The sequence below is a fragment of the Haliotis rufescens genome, unplaced genomic scaffold (assembly GCF_023055435.1).
Source record: "Haliotis rufescens isolate VD_foot unplaced genomic scaffold, xgHalRufe1.0.p SCAF_3, whole genome shotgun sequence".
NCBI lineage: Eukaryota > Metazoa > Mollusca > Gastropoda > Lepetellida > Haliotidae > Haliotis > Haliotis rufescens.
Window position 1 is genome coordinate 6,826,480 of NW_025964001.1, and position 15,095 is coordinate 6,841,574.

The following is a 15,095-nucleotide window of genomic DNA, read 5'->3' on the forward strand; positions in this document are numbered from 1 at the left end:
ATGGCATCTACGCCCAAAATGGTTTGAAAAACTTTATATCGAAGCAGTAAACAAACGAAACTAAATTATTTTAGTTGACATCTGATTTGTTCAAGAACCAAAACATCCTTCACTGATTGGTTGGTAAAAGTTTCCTCAAACTTCGTCAGATACAACCTCTTGTGAAGGTGTCTTCAGATGTTATCGCAGACAGGTATTGTATCGGAGTGAAACATCTGATTGTTATGACATTGACACCATGGTGTTACTGAAATACTGTTGGCTTTAACACCATCTCTCTTCACCCTGACTCCATCCTACCTACACATTGTTAGTGATGTAAATAAAAATATTCAACAAGTTTTCAGCAGTGCCAATAGGTTTTATTTAATTTTTAGAGTAAGATCTTGACTTCTGTATCACAGTAGATGCTTAAATCACAAACATTTATTGAATGTTATGTTTTCAATTGCTGAAATAGAAATTGATGAGCTGTTTTTTCTGACAAAGACTTGTTTTAGTTACATTGCTGGGCAAAATGTTATTGTATATATACTGAACAAAAATAGTTAGGGATCATGAATATATTTGGGGATATTTATTGTAGTGAAGACTTAGTTTCTTAAATTGTGTACGGTATATACAGATATTTCATGATCCCTAACTTTATTTGTTTAGTATAATTATCTGTGATGAATGAGTATCATTGTGCATTAGTAACATTTACAAATTGCAGGAATGTTTTGACTGACATTCTTTAAAAGATAAAAACCTTGATATAATATAAATTTAGCTTTACAGTTGAAATTAAAATGAAATAATTTTTCATTAGGTAAACATTTTAGATATTGGGGGAAAAAACATGATCAAAATAATGTATTGTCATTCGTAAAAGAATGATTTGAAGAGTTTGAGGTAAATGAACAGTATCCCTAGACTTGTGATGATGTATCTAGTCAGAGCGAAAACACCAGGGCCCACTTGCTCAAAGTGATCTTAGCGCTAAGACTATTGTAAGCCTATGCTAAAGTATGGGAGTTACGATCATCTTAGCGCTAAGATCGCTTTGTGCAAGTGGGCCCTGGTGAGGGTTTATAGAGCTCAATACTTACATAAGATATGAAAGCCATTTTATTTTTTCAATTGGTTTATTGACCTACCAACACAAAGTTTCTCAAATGTGAAGTAACATTTTAGTAACCATTCTTCAACTGAGACTGATCACAAGATAACTGTAGTTTTTTATTTAGCTAAATTTACAGTAGATAAATATATACAAACTTTTGAAATGAAATGAAAGATATATGTTGCTTTGAATATTGAAAATTTCTTGTTTTCTTAATTTCCTGATACCGACCAATTGTATTGTGATTTATATATGACCACTCACCCTTGGCTTTGTATAAACGATCTGTAAACCAGGTAATATTCTACTCAATAGAAGTTAAGGCCACCCAATTCTTTCATATAACTATAGTTAATCTGTCATGCCACTGTGAAAGAATCTGGTGCTCCTTAACCTTTTTTGAGTAGGATACAAGAGGATGCTTTAGATACTGGTGGTGGGATGTTGGTCTGTCAGTATGTATAGTGGAATCTGTCCAAATTGGACTCTGTCAAATTCGGATTTTGGTAAAAACTTAACCTTTTCTCCTGTCCCCACAGTTCTTTAATAACTTGTTATTAATAACAGACCTACAAATCTCTATTTCAGAGATTTAAATCTCTTTTTACACTTCGCACTTCAGACTAAAATTACAGTTCCGACAACCAATTAACTTTTGAAATTCAGCTGTCTTAATCATCTGTCTGATATTTGCTTTTCGTTTTGTCTTCAGTCAAACTTTTTGCACTCTGTGTAATCTGGACTGCGTTGTAAACTGTTTGTTTTACTGATCCCAACCGAGTCCGAATTGAACTGATTCCACTGTAGTTGTAACACGTTATTCCCGTAGACTTTCTTTGCCTCATCTTTTAGTATTATCTCGACCTTCGCCCTTGTTATAACAGGGGTTTGGCTGTTTTATTTGTACATATGTAAAAGGAAACCCATGTCAAATGTAATGGGTGAAACCTGTACCATAAAACTCACCTTATCATTTATCATAAGACTCACCATATTTGTTTACCATCATATATAACGTGAAAACACTTCACCATACAACCTAATCCACTGGAATAGGAAATGTTTTGTTTTGTTCTCAGATAATCAAGAAAATTTGATCCCAACATATTCGGGACTTCTCTGATTTCAGTTTTTGGGCGGTGTTTACCTTTTGTTGGTTTCCTTTTAAGTTTCCTGGGAACTTTTACTGTTTTGATGAAGAGATGATGGTTCAACAATGTAGAAGATGTGTATGTTTTGACATTGAAAGGGCTTTCCTCAATGATGAATGTGATATAAGACGTGTGAACCTGGGAAGTCTAGCTGATAAACCAGAAAGTTTATATGATGGTTAAGACAAGGAGCCATTTATGTGTATGATCAAAGATCATTTGATAGGCAGGGCCCTGGGCCCTGTTCCTCAAAGCGATCTTAGCACTACGATGATCGTAAGCCTATGTTAAAGTATAGGACTTACGATCACCTTAGTGCTAAGATCGCTTTCTGTTCCACAAAGCAATCTTTGTGCTAAGACAGTTTGTTAAAGTGTGATCACCTTAGTGCAACGATCAGTTTATGGAATGGACCCCAGGAAAGACAATATACATGTATAGGGCTTGTTATTATAGAAATTTTGTTTGATGATGGTTTTTCATCAGATAGACAAATTGCAATGACATTTTTCTAAACCAAATTTTTTGTTTGTGATTGAAATGTGACATGTTTTATCTTAATCACTTGGAATGTACTCAATTGTAACCTTGGGCAGAATGAAACTCATAATTGTGTATCAATCTCATTTAAATCTGATGTTTTGTTCTCATTTAGCATGTCTCTTTAAGGAGAACTGACAGACCCTTCCTAAACGAATGTGAATGAGCAGTTCTGAATGGAAAATAATGGTTGCTTTGTTATGTGGATATTTTAACCCTGACATTTCTGAGCGTCATGGCATGGACACACAAATGGATGTACTATCAAGGGAACATTTGTGTTTTGTGTGGCGTGATGAAATTTTAAAATGAGGGTAAGTGATAGTGAAGAAATTTACCAAGGAGAAAAAGCAACTGACAATGGATCATGGAGACAGGTTTCAGACAAATAAAGCCGGAGCTTTTAAAAAAAATGAAAATAACATGTATCTTTCTTTTTTATCAAAGTTTGATCAGGGTTCAACTGGCGTGACCTCTTATGTAGGATTTGTCAAATCTTGATGGAGAGAGGCATCAAATTGGAACAAAAGATCAGATTTTACAGAGAATTACGTCTCAGTTGCTGTCAAATTTGAACAGCTTTATGTGCTTTGGGTGTTTGTGGGATGTTTCCTCTTCCTTTTGACCATGTTGCTGTCCACCTGACTGAGAAGAAACACTGGGTAAATGTAAGGTATTCTTACTTAAAAGTCCTGGCAAAATCCCTCTTGGTCCCTATTTGTATCAATATTAGAATTCTACTTGTCTTGAATACTTACACATTGGTGCCCAGGACACCAAGAGTGAGAGGATTAACTGTGTATAACTGTTGACTAGTACTATGCAATATAAAATGATATATGAAAGATAAGTAAGCCTTGAAGGGACTAGCTGGGACTAGCAGTTTGTCAGTTTGTCCATAAGCTTTTCACTGAGGAGGTAAAATAAGATCAGATTGAACACAGCTGGGCATGTGGCCTTCAACATTCCACAAGCCCTTTTTCTTTAAAACTTTTACTAGCCACTGGCTAGCAGGCTACCTAAAACTGCAACTTTTACTTAATTACTTTGCGAGTATTGTATTTTGTTGTGTTTTGTGTACACTTGAGTATAATGCACACCGATGGTTGGATTCAAGTTTCGGGAAAGTTTCCATTTCGTGTATTGTGCGCAATCAAAAGCTACAACATGTTGCTTCAGGTGAACGACCAGGTGATAATAATAGGAGGTAAGTGTGCTTGATTCGATTCTAGATACAAGCTATGTTTGTGATTGTTGCATGAACCATTTACATTATTAGATTTGTTAAGAAATTTCACATGATTTACCTTTGGGTATTTTCTACTTTTTTTTACATCCGTTTCAAATATAGCTGAGTTACAGTTAAATACAGAATATTTTGCTGCATAAGTGCTTTTATCTGTGATAAATGGGCTTGATTATTCAACATTGTGCAATGTGTACAGTCACAGTATTTATGTCTAGTGATGCTGGCTTCGACTCGCGAGACAAAGAGCATTTGTACATAATGCCGTCGTCATATATGCTTGTACATGTACATACACTAGTTCCATGCAGACGATGACAAACAAAGCACAAATTAAAAGGACGTTTAGAGGGGGTCAGTATACCAAATTTGTTTTCTTTAAATGAAGAAATGCAATCATATCAAGATTGTAGATTATCATTGCTATTAAGAGTAAGGCTGTTAGGGCATGTTAGTTTATATCTTTGTTACATGGATTTGCCCCCACAATTGTGAAAGTTAAAAAAACTTGAGAGATTGAAAATACTGAACATGTTGAAAATTTGCTTCATTTGAACATCTTTTTGTTTGTGTTTTGTTTGTTTTTTTATTTCAAGAGCTTTTAGGATATTTATTAAAATTAGTTAAATTTTAATAGCTTCCTGCATATTGGCATTTTGTCAAACAAATCGGTTAATCATGAAAAGGATGGTTACAAATTAATGGTTTTATCGTTAAGATGAAGTCATTGCTTTGTAACTAAGATGTACTTCTGTATTACATGCTGCAGATCAAAGTTTACTGAATGATAGGGCGATGCCTGTCAGTGGATTACTACTAGCATGTCTCTGTAAGCCTTCCTACTTACTGTGTAGACCATCTGGACAATCTCATTAAAATCAGACCTTAGTTCTCGCTATTGCTAAACAAAGATCTGAAGACATCCTATAAGGGGTCACATCAGAACGACCTTTCATCCGACCAATCAGAGCGTCGCTTACCAGATTATGAAAGTGACCGTCGGAATGTGATTTCTAATCATGCAACCTCGAAAATTTTAACACGGGGTATTCCGAACGATAGTTACAGGTTTAAGAACTGAATCCATACAATCTTGACCATTTTTTGCCATTCCAGAATGTTCTTCTGTTCAGGTTTAAAATTTGTAATCGAGAATTTGTCAAAATATGTTTCGAAGCGTAGTCGCCAATTTGAAATTAGTGCCATAAAGCACGAGAAAGCTGCCTTCTGATTGGTCATTCAATAGGTCGGTCAAAGTTCGCGCAAGGTCGGTCTGACGCGACCCGTAATGGGATGTCCTCAGATCTTTGTTTAGCGGTAGCGAGAACTAAGATCTGATTTTAATGAGATTGACCATCCGGCTGGACTGACAACAATTGTATGTCGCCATTCCCATCGTTTGAGTATCACAGTATTGAATTCCATATTAAACTAAGATACCTCGGAGGAGATTATCGTTTACTTATTTTATTGCTTACTAGATCTTCCCAAGATCTCATAGGACAAATTTATGTCTTGACAAAACAAGTTTGTAACCGTCAGTACTTCATGGGTTTGTATACATCATTTGAGAATACATATTGCCGCTGTGTGGTGTAGATGATATTTTTAATCAACCAATCAAGACACGTTCTGGTTTCAGCCAGATGGACACCAGCAAGTGCCAGACCAATAAGTACTCAGGGACCAGTTCAAAAGTTTGATGTTGGATAAAAATCTTAATTCCTTAAATTTAGGGTTGAGGGGATTACTGGCCTTGTGAGTTTTCCGTCTAACAAAATCAACTTAATTGATTTCACAATGTTTTACACAGTAACTGAACTAAGCAAAACCTCAGACCCTGTTTCAGTGATTCTATTCTTAAGAGTTAAGAGGAAAAGCAGTCAACTCCGTCTGCAAGCTCTAACACCACTGGTAATGTGAACTGGTAATGCATTAGATTCGCCAGGCATATGTTGCTAGACTTGTCATTAAATACATTCGGTCTTTTCATGAGGTAGGGTTTTGATGTCAACAGCACTAAAATATTTTTGTCTTTTAACTTGATAGTGTGTTTGCTTAGTGTACAAGGAATTCAACATTTTCAGAATACCGTATTCGACGTAATAAGCGCCCAGGGCGCTATCAAAATTAGAAATATGGGGCTCTTATTAGAATATTATTTGGGTGGAAAAAAAGAGAGTTGAAAGATAAATATCGTGGTTTATGGTGACAGCCTGAAATGTTTATGTACGACAGATACATTTTTCCAGAATTTAATTGCCCATAATTAAAGGTGCATATAACACACGAGTGTGCATATGCGCGAATAAAAAAGTCTTGTGTACATTGATCAATCGGAAGGGGTGCTAATTAGGATTGTTTACTAGCCAATATATCAGCAAATATCGCCGTGGGCGCTTATTAGAGCGGGGCGCTTATTACGTCGAATACGGTAATGTATTTTGGAGGGATGGGGAAAGTCGAAGAAAATAAGGAACTAAGTTTTTAATCTTACTTTGAACTATTGAACTAGTCCCTAAGCTTACATCAGACAAACAACAGTGTTTCTCGTTGGACATTGTAGTGCAACATGTGCGATAGCCCAGTTGCTGCTTGCTCTAGGCATTGCGTTCATGGCAGGCATTTCTTTTGGCTCTTGCACAGTTTCATTTGACTTCCAAAGGTGTTTAATGGTTACAATTTATTTGCTTTCTAAAACGGGACACCCATCACTACTAGACCACATGTTGGCCATATGTATTCACTAGGGCTGGGATGAGTCCAAATTTACTACCCAGATACCCAACCCCCTATTACCCGACCCTACCCGGGTACCCACTGTAGGTCTCAAGATATTGGTACAAAATGTCTGATTGGGAACTGTTTGACCAGAGCCCTGGTAAAATGTATTCAGGTACACTATAAAATGATCTGGTCAAGCATAACTGAACTTGACTGAAGCTTTTTCTTTATTAAAAAATGTAAAATATATAAGTAAGAAGGAATGTTTGAATAGTCTGAAAGAAATGTGAACATTTGTTACCTGTAGTGTATTCTAGATAACTTTTGTCATTAAACTATAGATCACTTGACTAACCACGGGTAGTACTGTGGGTACCTGGGTCCTACTCAGTATCGACCCAACCTGTCCCAACCTGTCCCAACCTGTCCCAGCCCTAGTATTCATGAGTGATGAAGGACGTAGTGTATATACACCCACAAAGTACTGATGACACTGTCAGATATATCATACAATGCTAGCAGGAAGATGTGACTGCATAGGTGTAAAGGAAGGAAAGTATCTGGCCAGAAACATGTAGCATATGTTAAGTTGATATTATACAGCTCAAACCATGATGGGGGGCACGGGTGGCCCAGTCGTCTAAGGCGCTGCGATTCGCTGTGCAGAGTTGCGTCATTTGGGCATGCCAGAAACCTATGATTGTGGGTTCGAAATCCCGGTTCGCCTCGATTATGTTTCTAGGTTTGTCAGCACCGTACCCGTGCTCGTGGGTTTCACCGAAGTGGTAAACGTCTTAAGACCTGCATCACTTCGGGCTTTCCTCCCACATTAGACTGACACGCTGTGATATAACTGGAATAATGTTCAAAGCGGTGTTAAACCCAACTCACTCACTCACTCAAACAATGATGAAATATCTCTTACATCATACTTGAAAGAGTCACAAATACCAAAATGAATTTCAAATATTTTTGACAAGATAGGAAGCTTTTGTTTACAAAGAATGTTGTGTTACCAGTGTCACGTTTTCTTCTAAATAGTGAATAGTGGTTTCAACTGTTGTTTAAATGGCACCCTGTGAAATACTCACACCCTTTGGGTGTACGTGTTTGAATGGTATTTAAGGTAGATTTGACAATGAATAGAAGAAAACACTTTTTCATGATGGTAAGGCCACAATAATTCCAGCACATATATGGCCATATTTTATTGATAGATAGCCATTATATTTTCTCAAGGAAGTATTATCAACAATATTAAATGCAGGATATAAATGCAAGGGGTTTAGATTCCCCCATTTAGTCATGTAGATTCCAGTTCTCAAACCTATTTCCGTTTTCCTGATCTCATCTGCTCAATAAATACAAATATACTATCTCTACTCCCACAGGTCTTCTTATATGAAATTAACTACCTAGCTCAACTGTAGTTTTTAATGTAAATATGTAAATATGTTATGTCCTGATAAGTAAATAATTAAATTACTTTGAACCAAGGGCATCCTTTCCGGGGTAGAATAGGTCTTCAGCAACCCATGCTTGCCGTAAAAGGTGACTATGCTTGTCGTAAAAGGCGACTAACAGGATTGGGTGGTCAGGCTCGCTGACTTGGTTGATGCATGTCATCAATCCCAATTGCGTGGATCAATGCTCATGATATTAATCACTGGATTGTCTGGTCCAGACTCGATTATTTACAGACCGCCGTCATATAGCTGGAATGTTGCTGAGTGTGGCGTTAAACAACAAACCAACCAACTAACCAAGGGCATCCTGTGATGGAATGCAAACTTCAATACAAAAACAACCTTGTTCTGACACGATCACAGCTGAAGCAGCAACTTCCAAATCTGTCATCCAATTTCAAACTTTGAAATTATGTCGTGTTAATATTAAGTTATTAAATGTCTACAATGCATAATAGATGTATAATTGAGAGTTTGTAGATACATTTTAGGTTAAGATAAGATGAAGTGATTGCTAATATAAGGACACAGGTTAAAAAAGAAAAACATATTGTTCACAATCAACCTACTTCAGGTGTCATGATAATATATTCTCTCATTTAGTTACATATTTTAAATGTGTTCATATCTACAGTTTCTGTACTCAGTAAGTTCAGATTTAGTTGCAGTAATTTTGACTTTGCTTCATTTTGCATACCTAGTCTGTCCATGAATAAACCAACACTAAGGGAAAATGAAAGTCATGTCGAGGGAAGGGAAACGAAATAAACTTTATATTAAAACTATTAGTTTGTTAATGAAAACTTGCCTTATTTTTCAAATGTTGTTTTATGAATCATCGAACTATTATGAAATGACCTTATTATGTCAGAGTTTCTACCCTTATCTATATATCTAGAGCTATGGGTGGTGCATATTGTTGGTGTTCTGTTAATGAAATCTTGCAATTCAGTTCATTCCTTTCTCTTTCCTTATTTTTAAAAAATATATTTCTAACTCATATAATTTGGTATCTTTATAAGGAAAATGGGAAGAAATATTCTTATAAAAAATCATCCTTGCAGAAAATATAAATATGATAGACAAACAGGAAATTATTTAAATCATGTTTACTTGAATAATAACCCTTGTCGTATTTGCCAAAAAAATATTATTTGGTAGAATTCCATTTAAATTTGCATTTTAATTTTCATACATTGTCTAATAATAATCATTTTTGATGTTACAATATTTTGTAGAAACATTTAATGTTTATTGTCATTCCTTAATATTGATGCTTGGAATTGTGCATTGCATAGAACTACAGCAAGTGGTATTTGATAACATTTTGTACATAGTGTCATTATTGTGTTGTGACTCATCCAAGGTACATACTTCCAATAGCAACATTATTCAAGGTAATTCAGTATTTACACACAGAACTACAAACTTCCTTTCATTCCTGTTCATGATAGAAACGTGTAAATAGGTAGACAATAAAGGCTGTGGATTAGGAATGAATTTGCTTTTGTTGTTTTTTCAATTAATCATACAAGCATATTGATAAGGCACAAAATGTGAGATCCGGACTTAGATATCATGTGTAAGAAGCTACAAGTCAGCACTATATGTCGTGTTGAGGTGAATTGGGGTTTAATGTTGCGGTCAGGATTATTGCACTTATATAGACGTGCATGCATGTGTACCATCTTCCTGAGGCAAGGGAGTTAACTGATTTAAAATTCCACTTTCCACCCTTGCCGAACTAGGCTTGAATTACTGGGCTCGATCGTAGCGCCACCAGTGGCTATTACCAGTTATGTCCCTTCCAAGCCTTCAGATTCCACGTCTCGTATCACTTGCATTTGCTTCAAACATAATGGCGGCGCCCATTCACAATGATGTGATTAATAATCAAGATCTATGTTGTGATAAAACAGGTCTTACACCATGAAGTGCATCAAATCATGCGAGCACCTTGATTAAAAACATGAAAAGATTTGGAAAATATCTGCTGACGAGTTGGCGAAGCACATGCTGTGCAAATCCTGCAATCGTCCAAAATCTGCACGACAGTTTGTGAACCGGATTTCGATTTCGTTGCTCGATTTTGATTGGACTATGCATAGACTCATTAGTCCAGTCAAAATATAACTCCATCATACCAGTGTAGTTTGGCAAGGGTGGAAACTGAACTTTTATAGTCAGTTAACTTTCTTGCCTTGGGCAGATGGCATGTGTACATGTGTGTGTGTGTCTGTTTTTACTAGTCCAGACTAATGCCGATTTGATAGTCCTAGCCCACTGTGATACCTTGCTGCAGTTTTACATGAATACCCCACTCAGACACAGTATACAGACTCCGAGCTGACCAGTCCTTGTTTGAGCCTCCTTATGCCGAGTGCCAGGCAGGGTAACAAGTGCCATCTTTAATCTTTTGGTATGACGTGGCCCGGGATTGAACTCCCGTTCTCTGGGCAGACGCTCTACCCTGGAGGCAGTCACCATGTTAAGACATGCTACAAAACAGACAGTTGTTACAAGTCCACAGACAAAGATAATATGCTGTAAGTCCAGTGATGCATGGGCGTAGATGTTTACCACTGTGATGTTACCTGTGCACCGATATTGCGCGGACATCCCAAACATCATAATTAGAAAGATCTGGGTCTTGTATGGGAGAATCTTGTTCTACGCATGTCTGCAGTATTCCAGCTCTATCCTGACTACCTGTATATAATCAAATCTTGGACAGACAAACCAGTATTTGGAGTACCTGTATGTTTTTTTTGTTATTTTACGCCTCACTGGGCAGTATTCTGGCTATGTGACGGAACCTGTAATTAACCAAGTCTGGACCAGACAATCCTGTGAATGACATGATTAACTATTCACATCGTCTGGGTATGCTGACATTAAGCCTGACCACCCAATCCATTTTGTCGGTGGGGTCCTATCCCTAGAACCTGTAAACCCTGCAGGTAGTTGACAGGATGAACAATCCAAGATGCCAGGGAACACTGACACACCATCAGCCAGGTCACGAATTGTAACCATCTGATCTTCAGCAGTCCACCTGCTCTTGTGAGAACTTCTGCCCCGGAAGCACACAGGACATCCAGCTGTTGATGTTGTATATGGCTCCACTCATCCAGCTGTTGATGTCTATGGCTCCACTCATCCAGCTGTTGATGTCTATGGCTCCACTCATCCAGCTGTTGATGTCTATGGCTCCACTCATCCAGCTGTTGATGTCTATGGCTCCACTCATCCAGCTGTTGATGTCTATGGCTCCACTCATCCAGCTGTTGATGTTGTCTATGGCTCCACTGATCCAGCTGTTGATGTCTATGGCTCCACTCATCCAGCTGTTGATGTCTATGGCTCCACTGATCCAGCTGTTGATGTTGTATATGGCTCCACTCATCCAGCTGTTGATGTTGTCTATGGCTCCACTCATCCAGCTGTTGATGTTGTCTATGGCTCCACTAATCCAGCTGTTGATGTTGTCTATGGCTCTACTCATCCAGCTGTTGATGTTGTCTATGGCTCCACTAATCCAGCTGTTGATGTTGTCTATGGCTCCACTCATCCAGCTGTTGATGTTGTCTATGGCTCTACTCATCCAGCTGTTGATGTTGTCTATGGCTCCACTCATCCAGCTGTTGATGTTGTCTATGGCTCTACTCATCCAGCTGTTGATGTTGTCTATGGCTCCACTCATCCAACTGTTAATGTTGTCTATGGCTCTACTCATCCAACTGTTGATGTCTACGGCTCCACACATCCAGCTGTTGATGTTGTCTATGGCTCCACTCATCCAGCTGTTGATGTTGTCTATGGCTCCACTCATCCAGCTGTTGATGTTGTCTATGGCTCCACTCATCCAGCTGTTGATGTTGTCTATGGCTCCACTCATCCAGCTGTTGATGTTGTCTATGGCTCCACTCATCCAGCTGTTGATGTTGTCTATGGCTCCACTCATCCAACTGTTGATGTCTGGCTCTACTCATCCAGCTGTTGATGTTGTCTATGGCTCCACTCATCCAGCTGTTGATGTTGTCTATGGCTCCACTAATCCAGCTGTTGATGTTGTCTATGGCTCAACTAATCCAGCTGTTGATGTTGTCTATGGCTCCACTCATCCAGCTGTTGATGTTGTCTATGGCTCCACTAATCCAGCTGTTGATGTTGTCTATGGCTCCACTCATCCAGCTGTTGATGTTGTCTATGGCTCCACTCATCCAACTGTTAATGTTGTCTATGGCTCTACTCATCCAACTGTTGATGTCTACGGCTCCACACATCCAGCTGTTGATGTTGTCTATGGCTCCACTCATCCAACTGTTAATGTTGTCTATGGCTCCACTCATCCAACTGTTGATGTCTGGCTCTACTCATCCAGCTGTTGATGTTGTCTATGGCTCCACTGATCCAGCTGTTGATGTCTATGGCTCCACTCATCCAGCTGTTGATGTTGTCTATGGCTCCACTCATCCAACTGTTAATGTTGTCTATGGCTCCACTCATCCAACTGTTGATGTCTGGCTCTACTCATCCAGCTGTTGATGTTGTCTATGGCTCCACTGATCCAGCTGTTGATGTTGTCTATGGCTCCACTGATCCAGCTGTTGATGTTGTCTATGGCTCCACTGATCCAGCTGTTGATGTCTATGGCTCCACTCATCCAGCTGTTGATGTTGTCTATGGCTCCACTCATCCAACTGTTAATGTTGTCTATGGCTCCACTCATCCAACTGTTGATGTCTGGCTCTACTCATCCAGCTGTTGATGTTGTCTATGGCTCCACTGATCCAGCTGTTGATGTTGTCTATGGCTCTACTCATCCAGCTGTTGATGTTGTCTATGGCTCCACTGATCCAGCTGTTGATGTCTATGGCTCCACTCATCCAGCTGTTGATGTTGTCTATGGCTCCACTCATCCAACTGTTAATGTTGTCTATGGCTCCACTCATCCAACTGTTGATGTCTGGCTCTACTCATCCAGCTGTTGATGTTGTCTATGGCTCCACTGATCCAGCTGTTGATGTTGTCTATGGCTCCACTGATCCAGCTGTTGATGTTGTCTATGGCTCTACTCATCCAGCTGTTGATGTCTATGGCTCCACTCATCCAGCTGTTGATGTATATGGCTCCACTCATCCAGCTGTTGATGTTGTCTATGGCTCCACTCATCCAGCTGTTGATGTCTATGGCTCTACACATCCAGCTGTTGATGTTGTCTATGGCTCCACTGATCCAGCTGTTGATGTTGTATATGGCTCCACTCATCCAGCTGTTGATGTTGTCTATGGCTCCACTCATCCAGCTGTTGATGTTGTCTATGTTAGGTCCCTCTTATCTTTCTGATTGAACAGTCAATTTTCTTTGCCTTCCTCAGCAAATCTTTTCAATCTTTGTTGTCATTCTTCAATCACAAGCCTGTGAGAATACCTTTACCATTCAAAGTGTTCATAAAAAACCCCCATATATTTCATTCTTTTATTTGGAAGAATATTTACAAAATAATTTGACAATGTACAGATATACAAAAAATACAAGTGCCAGGCTAGTAAGAATAATATTTAACTTCATGGACTTATTGAATTCCATAATAACATTATTACTGTATCATAACACCATTCCGTTTTACCAGACAAGTGGTTAATAACATGAGCATCTATGCATGTCTGAAATTGACAAAGTGAATTCCTTAATTGAGTGACTGCCTATACTTTACTTTTAAAAAAATCATCTGAACCCCCCTGGGTTAAACATGGCCAAATGTAAACAAATATATAAATGTATTATTATTCAGCTCAGTTGAAACAGTGGTTGTTGTTCACATGTATTGACCATGTTTAAATCTATCTGCATCAAACTTTGACGTGCTTGATCAAGAACTTGAAACGGATTTATATGCATCAAAGCTTTGCAGGAAACAAGTCTCCTTGCAGTTGTAACTTAGCTCTGTGATCAGTTGAGAAAACAACAATTTAATCATGGGATCACCTGGAGTGTTTAATGACCTGCTCTTATTAACATGCTGTCAGTGAACAATGCAAGAATGTTATCAACCAATATGTGTTGAGCTCCTTCCAATGCCATCTACGGACTACCTCATGGTAAAGTGCTAGGCCACAAGGAAATGTAACTCAGATCAGCTGATTTAAGTTTCAAACCTAAATCAAACTGATGTTGGAACAGATCAAATGGTCGTCCTTAATCTTGTAAGCACTTGTAAGCATGTGTAAGCACTTGTGGCTCCCATCCTTTCAGGAAACAATTGCCCATTCAGAGGTTAAATAAGAAAAAAATATTGAAGATTGTATTTCTCAAGTTATATTACTATTATCGCTGAAGGTCTATATTTTCATTGTCCAGTGACCTGATTTGCTGAGGTCTTGAACAATGTCTGTTGCAGGTACATGCTATACAGGGCATTATGACAGCAAGCCATCAGAACACAATAAATATATTATTTACATTATCAGTGTACAGAAACTTGAGCATACTAAAAATCATCTTCCCGAGGCAAGCGTGTCCACTAGCCTATATCAAAACCTTGTTTCTACCTTTGCCACATCAAGGCCACTTTTCTTGGCTCGACCCTGGTACCATCTTGCAAAGATCACGATCTGTGTCCCTTGTAATGAAAACACGATATCCAATCAGATCACTTCTTATCTCGAATAGCTTCACAAAGATGGCGACTACCATAGTGAGTGTGTGAGGGACACATTGTACCCATGTTGGGAATTGAACCCTGATCTTTGGCGTGATGAGCGAATGCTTTTACCACTAGGCTACCCGACTGCCACCGAGACTACCAGAAGCACGATCAGAAAATGAAAACATTCGCAATTGCATCCCTGACACAAAAA